This window comes from Callithrix jacchus, chromosome 5, assembly GCF_049354715.1.
Source record: "Callithrix jacchus isolate 240 chromosome 5, calJac240_pri, whole genome shotgun sequence".
Taxonomy (NCBI): domain Eukaryota; kingdom Metazoa; phylum Chordata; class Mammalia; order Primates; family Cebidae; genus Callithrix; species Callithrix jacchus.
Window position 1 is genome coordinate 75463483 of NC_133506.1, and position 7938 is coordinate 75471420.

General features: G+C 51.6%; 1 protein-coding gene across 5 annotated transcripts in view; it reads right to left on the reverse strand.

Moving 5' to 3' along the window:
* Positions 1-7389, reverse strand: part of PIK3R5 (phosphoinositide-3-kinase regulatory subunit 5) — an 82525-nt gene extending 75136 nt beyond the window's left edge. For all 5 annotated transcript variants that reach the window (XM_035300011.3, XM_035300010.3, XM_054255837.2 and 2 more), the window contains exon 1: positions 7252-7389. The gene's annotated coding sequence lies outside the window, so the exon portion shown is untranslated. The remainder of the gene's footprint in view (positions 1-7251) is intronic.
* Positions 7390-7938: the final 549 nt, after the last annotated feature.

Sequence of the window (7938 nt, forward strand, 5' to 3'; positions counted from 1 at the left end):
ACACATGGCGCTTTACATCGAGGCACTGGTTCTAAAGAACTCTGACTGGATCAGAGAAACAAAGCTGCAAGCTCATACCAGTCCCTGGGAAATTGAGAGCTTGTAGACTTTTGTGGCAAAGAGACAGCCATGCCTGCCTCTGCAATCCATAGACTGTTTACATTTATGTGTGAGGCCACAGACACATGTTCTCTCTTTGTCTTTAATCATCTTGGGAATGGGCTGAATTCAAAACTTGGTGAGAAATCCAACATAAGAGTGGTGGCCCAGTGTGCAGTCAACAGCCGGCCCCCAGCACGCCGTTTCAGGGTTCTCACCGGTGAGTTACCTTTGGGGTCCTCTATACAGTTTTCATTATCAATCACTACCCCCAGCTTGCTTCTCACAACAGCTTCCTCCCACAGGGAGCTGTGATGGGGATAATCCAAAGAAATCACCATGGAGAAAGTTGTTTTCTAGAACAGGGGTTATTAACCCGGGTCCCTTGGTGAACTGCAGAGATCCAAGAAGACCTTAGAATTTTATGCAAAACCTTCAGAGAGTAAGACTGTGTGTGTGTGTGTGTGTGTGTGTGTGTGTGTGTGTGTGTGTGCGCGCGCGCGCATGTGCTTATAGGGGATGAGAGAGGAGATGATCTATCGCCTCCATCAGTTTTTCAAAGGGGCCCACTATCTAGAGAGAGATTGAGACCCCCCTTGAAGACCATAAGTGTAGATGCAATCTGGCTGTTGCAGAACGTATCCCCAGGAGGCTGGCTGGCTCGTCGGCTTGGGTGGAAGTGGCTGTATGGAGATTTGCCTGACAAGAGCCAAACCACCAAGCCACGCAGGAACACACGCCCAGACCAAAAACCCAGTGATACATCTGCACAGACTTCATGGTTCTGGGGAGACAGCTTTGGAGAAAGAAGGGTATGGAAGCTGGACAAGTGATGTCCTAGATGAGACAGACAGTCCCCAGCAGGGTTTCTGAACCCTCCCAGAACAGCGGCTCCTAAGAGGGACAGAATGAAGGCCTGGCAAACAGCACCATGGAGTTTTCTGTGGATGGAATTCCCTGAGCTGTTGATAGAGACACACAAATGCAGAGGCCTCCTAAGCGGGACATGCTACCCTGAGTGGGTGGGACATGCTATCCTGAGTGGGACATGCTATCTGGTGATGGTCAGTAGAAAGGAGAAGACAGGTCCCTCATTAGTATTTATGACCTCAGCGTCCATAAGCTGGAACTTGGAATACAGGGAGGGACGAGGAAAGTGGAAATGAGTCCCTGGTCTGTGTCAGACGCCAAGTAGGGTGCTCACCAGCAGTGTCATCATCTGATCTTCACAGGAGAGGGAGCCCACATACCCCACACACAAGCTGTTAAAAAGAATGCCAGAGAGAACACACCCAAAGAGCCCTTAGCAAGTATTCACTCAATGGTAGGTATTGTTATTATCATTGTTATGATTTTCTTTTATATCTTTCAAGTCTCAACTCAAATACGACTTCTTCACAGAAACCTTTCCTTAACCCCCCAGCTATATTGAGTTCCCTTTCCGTAATCTCACAGTGTCCCATAATTCTCACAATTATAATTAAACAATATGTGTGTTGCGTATCTTGTCCACGAGACTGTGAGTTCCACGGCGCAGGAACATTGTCTTGCTTGGCATCCTCAGAACCTAGCACATGCCTGACACACAGAAGCTGTGCTCCATGCAGAAGTGTTGAATGAACAAGTGAAATGTTAGTGATGATGCAGGGGTCACAGAAAGCATCGAATGTCAGATTTCCATCTTACAGATGGGGACACGAACATCCAGAGAGGAACATGGACTTAGCCAAGATCACATGGCTAGGCGTTGGGGAGCCGGGCAGAAACAGGACCCCTTGACTCCATGTGAGGCCACCTTCAGCCCTCACACTCCAGCCCTGCCCCCACAAGGAAACCACACAAGCTCATTTGCCTAGGTCAACAACAACTACAAGATGACTCCAGAGGACATGAAAATGAAAAGCACACCACTCCCTCTGGACCCCACCCCCAGCCTAGTCCCCCACCCCATCCTGTGATCTAGCAACTTCTGCTGTCGCTGTGCATGGACGCCTTGCCTAAGATCCTAGGGAGTTTCAGGCTGACAGCTCGATGCCATGCTGAACATCAGGTGGCTGGGCTGAGCAGGCCATAGCTGTGCCAGGTCACTGGTAGGCCAGGGTGGTCAGTGCCATGGTGCAAAGACATAGAAAGCACAATGAAGAAGGAGGAGGTGGTCAGTGCTGAGAGGCAAGGAAGGGCGTCAGGGAAGGATTCGGAAGATGAGGCTTGAGCTGGGCTCGGAGGAGGAACTGGCAGTTTACCAGGCGGGCAGAGGCAGGGAAAGGCAATCTGGGGAGAAGCAACAGCACCTGCAAAGGCACAGAGGTCTGTCTGGTCAGGCTATGGGAGAGGACGCAAGAGGGGCGGACCTGGGATGGGTGGTGGGTGTGGATCATCTCTGGAGACACATGCCACTCTGCAGGGCTTTCAGCTGAAAAGTGACTCACACAGTGGCTCACACCTGTAATCTCAGCACTTTGGGAGGCTGAGGCATGCAGATCACCTGAGGTCAGAAGTTCGAGACCAGCCTGGCCAACATGGTGAAACCCCATCTCTACTAAAATACAAAAATTAGCCAGGCATGGTGGCAGGCACCTGTAATCCCAGCTACTCGGGAAGCTGAGGCAAGAGAATCACTTAAACCTGGGAGGCAGAGGTTGCAGTGAGCTGAGATCATACCACTGTACTCTAGCCTGGGTGACAAGAGCAAAACTCCATCTAAAAAAGTAATAGTACAGTAAAATAAAAAAGAAAAGTGACTCAGCAGATGTGTTATCTTACATCACCATGGCAGCAGGAGAGAAGCTCCCATGGAAGAAGGCGTCTCCCACGGATGCCAAACTCTAGTGCCCAAAGTCCAGCATCCCACTTGGTAGACTCAGAAGACTCAAGAAGGACCCAGGATCTTCTCTGTGCCATGAAAGTCACCCATTTCGTCCAGGGCGCGGTGGCTCATGCCTGTAATCCCAGCACTTTGGGAGGCTGAGGCAGGCGGATCACTGGAGGTCCGGAGTTCAAGAGCAGCCTGGCTAACACAGTGAAACCCTGTCTCTACTAAAAATACAAAACAGCCAGGTGTGGTGGCAGGTGCCTGTAATCCCAGCTAGAGGCTGAGACAGGAGAATTGCTTGAACCTGGGAGGCGGAGATTGCAGTGATCCGAGATCACACCACTGCACTCCAGCCTGGGCACCAAAGAGAAACTCCGTCTCCAAAAAGAAAGAAAGAAAGAAAGAAAGTCATCCATTTCTTCCCATTCATCAGCCCCCAACCCCCTTTTGGGTGTAACTTGCTGTAGCTGTGACTCACTTATCTGGAAGTCACTTAACCAATAACCTCAACTATCCAGAAGCTAGATGTTATCCTAGAGGCAGGCAGCCAAACAAAAGCACCTCCTGACCACAATTCATGCCCCCCAAATGGTGCTATATGGGGCACGCACTCGACACCTACAGGAGCACCTAGGCCACCACTTGAACTTGGTCATATCTGGTTAAGAGCAGATGCCAGAGTCAGCCCAGCTCTGGCACCTCCTACACATGTGGCCTTGGCCCTCGGTTTTCACACATGTGAAATGGGAGCAATAATTGTAGCTACCTCAGAATGTGACTGTGAAAATAAAGGACATGACATACTTAGCACAGTGCCCAGCAGCATGAAGTCATAGTCAGAAGAGAAGAGGATGGGAACAGGATGAAAGAGAAAGAACCACAAATGGATAAAATGACACAGGGTACAAAAAAGAATGGCAGGCCAGAACCATTTGATGAAAATATCAAGAAATTATTGCATCATATCCAATGTGCTACATTTATAATTGCAAGCAGCATATTTTACAAAGATTTCTTTTTTTTTTTTTTTGAGATGGAGTTTCACTCTTGTTACCCAGGCTGGAGTGCAGTGGCACAATCTCTGCTCACTGCAACCTCCACCTCCTGGATTCGAGTGATTCTCCTGCCTCAGCCTCCCGAGTAGCTGGGATTACAGGCATGCACCACAACGCCCAGCTAATTTTGTATTTTTAGTAAAGACAGGGTTTCTTCATACTGGTCAGACCAGTCTCGAACTCCCAATATCAGGTAATCTGCCCTCCTCAACTTCCCAAAGTGCTCAGATTATAGGAGTGAGCCACCACACCTAGTCAAAGATTCCTTTTAAAATGGAATACAATGAAAAGTTACCATACTTAGAAGGAAAAGCTGCCAGAAAAATTAATGAATGAAAGCAAAGAGAACAACATAACTCCATGTGAACCTGTGTATCGCCAACACCCCCAAATCTGTAAATAATACATTATATTTAACAGAATCTAGGATGTCATCAATTGTAAGATACACCATTATTTTGTGTGGCACTAGGAGGAAATATTGTTGCCTTTTATAATTGGAAGATGACATAAACAGTAACATGCACCTTGATTTCAGTGTTGCTAAAATGTGAAAATACGCACATCCTCAAATTGATGAAATATCCTACTACGTAATATATGTTTGCTGTGGGAGGGTATCATCTTCCCTTTGGGCAGAAGTCGGATGTAGTATTTCCTTTGTCTTGTCCCACCCCATCTATGTCCAAAACTCAAAAATCAAATTAAACCTCTCCATTGATTTGCTAAGGATCACTCTATCTTGTTCTTCCAGGAGCTTTCTCTTTTTTTTTTTTATTTTATTTTTGAGGTTTTTTTTTAAGATGGGGTCTCACTCTATTGCCCAGGCTGGAATGCAGTGACATGATCATAGCTTACTGCAGCCTCCAACTCCTGGTCTCAAAGCCTTGGCCTCCCAAAGTGCTGGGATTACAGGCATGAACCACTACACCTGGCCAGCTTTCTTTCTTAATACATTGGTTCAGGCTCTTAGCTCACCAGCTGAAGCCAAAGAGGTGTTCTGGTTCTCAGAGGTCCCACAGGACCAGCCAGCTCAGCCCCTTGGGATGAGCTTCTTTGAAGAAAGGCCAAGTCAGCACAGCTTGAGTGCTCAGTGGAACCCAAGTTGGGGCTTCCAAACTCTTGGCTGCCCAGGCAAAACAGCTCCTGGCTCTCCTCCTCTGCCACTTCTCAGCCAGCAGGCCCCTGATGGATGGCTAACACAGGGGTATGGAGCAGCCTGCACCCCTGCCTTCTCATTTTCACACCAACATCAACTCCAAACACTCTTGTCACCCAATGTCACCAGTTAGTGTCCAATCTATTCTTTTGTTTGAGACAGGGTCTCTATGTGTCTCCCAGGCTACAGTGCAATGAAATGATCATAGCTGACTGAAGCCTCAAACACCTGGGCTCAAGCAATCCTCCCACTTAAGCTTCCCTAGTAGCTGGGCCACCTGTTACTCTTTAGGGCAACAATAAGCAGTGAATGGGAGGGAGGAAAGGCAAGCAGGGAGGCAGAGACTGCTTCTACTGCAGCCTGAGGAGGGAAGATAATGAATCATCCCTCTCCTAAGCTAGAGATGAAAGAGGGAGGTTCTTAAAACCCCAATGAGGCCCAGCACACAAAGACCCTGAGCCTTCCTGGCTTATTCAGCTTCAAAAAGCAGGGGAAGGTGTCCTGAAGCAGGAAGACAGCTCGACCATCCAAAACTGTCTTGTCTTTCATGGGTCTCCAGGTAAAGATCTGCACCACTGCAGCCACACTGAGGAACCACAGAAGCCAGTGTTCTACAAACATCCATGGAGCATCTCCCACATGCAGCCGTTCTCATCATACATGCCTCACTTAATTTTCCACACTGGGACGGGCACAGTGGCTCGTGCCTATAATCCCAGCACTTTGGAAGGCCAAGGTAGATGGATTACTTGAGCTCAAGGAATTGGAGACCAGCCTGGGCAACATGCCAAAACCCTGCCTCTATAAAAAAATACAAAAATTAGCTAGGCATGATGGTGCTGACCTATAATCCCAGCTACATGGGAGGTGGAGGCAAAGGATTGCTTAAGCCTGGGAGTTTGAGGCTGCAGTGAGCTGTGATCATGCCACTGCACTCCAGCCTGGGTGACAGAACAAGACCCTTTCTCAACAATAATAATAATTCCACACAGCTCTGTGGGTCAGTATGAGAGTCCATTTTACAGATAAGGAGACTGAGGCTGGATTGCGGGGACAGTGTGATGCTGCAGGTCACACAGCTGGATCTGGTTGGAACTTGGGTCTCTTGTCCACATCATGCTTGGTTCCCAAGCAACGGCTTCAGCATCATCACTTCAGAAGCTCATTAAAATGTTTGAATACAGATTCCAGATCACATCCCTGGAAAGCCATGTTGTAGAGCCGGCTCCAAGAGAATCCTGAGTGCAGTCAGCTCTAGGAGCCAGCGCCTTACAGGTGGTCCAGAGGGTAGGAAGGAGAGTGTAGGGTGAGTGAGAAGACAGGGAGGAAAACGAGGGTGTCAGTCCAGAGGGGACCTTGGAGGCAGGCTTGGCCTACTTTTAGCCCTCATTCTGCCTGAACCCACCCTCCCCTCCACTCAGAGTCTTGTTAACTCATACCACATCCTGCTGCTTTAATCTCGCCTTCCTTTTCCTTCTGAACAATCTCCTTCCTCCTACTGACCTGAACATTTTGTATATTTACCCTATGCCAGGATGGGCCAGCACGCGCGCACGCACATGCACACACATACACAGTCACGCGGGGAAGCCCAGTGTGTAAACACAGATCCTCTGAGAATGGCAAGCGTGCATTTCTCTAGGACAGCAGCCGCGTCTGGGGCCAAGGCTGGCTAATTAGCAGGCTGAGCTCGACGGAGGGCGCCTCACGCCGGCACTTCCATGACTCCCTGGTTCTGACGGCACAGGAAGCCCTGATGCCCACGCTCATGGGCAGTTCCCCGCCAGAGCGGGCAGGGTCCCTGACCCCACGACACAGGGCGACCTGTGTCGGAGGCAGGAGGCTGAGGACACAGTTGCACTGAGGCGCCCGGCAGAGGTTACTCGGATAACGGTGGGTGGTCCCCGCGACGCCCATTAAGTCTCTTGGGTGACCTGGAGCGCAGGTTTGCAGACCCGCTGCCCCCCGCCGTGGGCCCAGACCACGGGGCCCGAAGACAGCAGGACCTGTCGAGTCCCCGTGCTTCGGTGGAGCCCACTCTACCCGACGGTCCCCAGCTTGCTCCGGCTCTGCCTGGAGCTCACATGCGTGCCCTCCGTACCCGCCCTGGCCGCCCAGCCACACACCTGCCGTCCCCGCCGGGCGCCGAGCCCCTCTCCAGCGGCGACTCCCTGCGGTTCGGGTGACCGTCGGGACCACCGCGCCCCAGCTGGAGCCGCGCGGCGCGCCCCAGCATCTGCCTCGCCAGGGCTTCTCCGACGGGCGGGGAAAGGGGCGGGGCATGTCAGGGGCGGGGCATGGCTGGGCGGGGCCTGGCGGGGCGGGGCTGACCGCGGAGCGGGCCTCTCCCGCCACCCGGTGAGCATCCGCCAGGTGCGCGCGGGGCCCCGCATCCTCTGGGTCAAGCCCCCCAGTCCGGAGAAGCAGCCCTGGCGCTGACTCGCCAGCCCTCGGAAGAAACAGACCCTGGCCGGTGCACGGCCGTGGCCCGAGGGGCGCCCGCGCGGAGCACCAGCAAGCCCCCAGCAGTGAGGGGAGGTTAGGACCCCGCATCGGAAGTGCGGCTCTGGCCCCGCAGCAGGGCTTTGCGAAGCGGGGGGATAGGCCTGGGAGGGGGGGGCTTCGGGGAAAGACGAGAAAGAGGAAGCTCCGACGAGCTGCTTCCTTCTCTCACTGCGACCCACTTCCTCTTCCTATTTCTATTTTCTTTGGGTGCTCTTAACCCTTAAAATGCCTGCACCCCTTTTGTGCGGACGGGATCTTGACCTGCACCCTTCTGCAGGGACCTTCCTAGAAATGCCAGCCAGTCCCAG